The sequence below is a fragment of the Trachymyrmex septentrionalis genome, unplaced genomic scaffold (genome assembly GCF_001594115.1).
Source record: "Trachymyrmex septentrionalis isolate Tsep2-gDNA-1 unplaced genomic scaffold, Tsep1.0 scaffold1, whole genome shotgun sequence".
Taxonomy (NCBI): domain Eukaryota; kingdom Metazoa; phylum Arthropoda; class Insecta; order Hymenoptera; family Formicidae; genus Trachymyrmex; species Trachymyrmex septentrionalis.
The window spans coordinates 394,407-395,829 of NW_017304123.1; the positions used below are offsets into that span (position 1 = coordinate 394,407).

A 1,423-nucleotide genomic window follows, 5' to 3' on the forward strand; every position below is an offset into this window, starting at 1 on the left:
ATACTAATAGCGAGTATATGCGTAAGGGGATGGGATTCCTCGTCGCTCCTGGGAGACAAGCTCGACGGAGTCTTCCTCGAATACGAATAAGTCCATTCTCGTTCATATAAGGATTGAAAATAGAGAGCGGGTTGTTCTCCCGTACCAGGCGCTTTTGTTTTAGAGCCGCGATTTCATTAAGAAACATGTCATTAAGAAACATTGATTGCACGGTTTTGAGCCAGTAGCGTTTGGCGTTCTAAATTTCTTCAGGGAGCAAAGTCGCGGTATTCGCTTGCGGGTTTTTAGATCGTCGGAGTCGATTTAGAAAACGATACAGGTAAACGGTAATTCGTAGCAATTTTGACTATGAAGGATAACGCGACGCCAGATTCCAATGGGGTGTAACGTGCACATATCAGAGGCTCCAGGCGTTGTTCAAGAGGAATATCGGAGGGTATCGAAGGGCACGAGTTCGGCCAAGACTCGGGAGAATGATGCAACCATGGAGGATCTGATTATCATAAATCATGTGTCTCGAAAAGATTGGAAGCGAGATCGTGAGATGCGCAGTCTGCGGGATTGGTGTGTGTCGGAATATGACGCCAAGAAACTCTAGGAAGAAGTGATTGCACAGAAACACGATTGGTGACAAAGGGCCGAAACACGATTGGCAACAAAGGTTTTCCATCGGGAAGGTGATTGACTCAGCCAGGCGAGTATAATGATGGAATCCATCCAGTGGCACTCGAGATTCGAGAGTTGGAACGCTGAGCTCGCGAAATGCATCAAGCGAGCGAGAAGTAACGCAGTGGATAACTCCAATCGCGGGACGCTGATCGTTTTAAGAGGGGCCATTTTTTATTTGATGGCGAGAAGAGAGACAATGATTGAGCCGTCTACATTAACGGTACCAAGATACACTGCTGCAGCGAAAACCACAGTCGACGCGTCGAAAAACCCATGAAGGGCGTAGTGTAGAGTATGAGATCCGTAAGTAGTCTAGTGCGGAATGCTAATGGCATTGAGATACGGAAGTCGTTGATAGAGATTACCAGCAATTAAGAAGTTGGCTAGGAATTTTATCATCCCACCGGTATTGGAGTGACCACAGTCGCTGCATAAAAATTTTGGCGGTAATACTGACGGGAGTAGCCCATCCTAAAGGATCGAAAAACTTAGCGATGATCGACAGAATGGCTCGTTTGATTCTTTCGAGTGATGACGGTACGGTCACGAGGAATTAAAAGGCATCTAGCTTAGGATTCCAAAATATTCCTAAGACTTTAAGGTCATCGTCTTGAAGAACCTTATGAGTGGCTAAATCATGATCCGCGGGATCGAGATCAGACAACAGAGCGGTAGTGCTGTTTGCCCATTTTTGAAGGCGAAAGCCTCCTTTCTTTAATAATTCTATCAATTGATCGTGTGTTTGACGAGCAAA

The 1,423-nt window shown here is 45.7% G+C and overlaps 1 protein-coding gene across 3 annotated transcripts in view; it reads right to left on the reverse strand.

The window, feature by feature from the left end:
* Positions 1-1,423, reverse strand: part of LOC108751510 (hormone receptor 4) — a 359,461-nt gene that overhangs the window by 74,772 nt on the left and 283,266 nt on the right. The gene's annotated exons all lie outside the window — the stretch shown is intronic.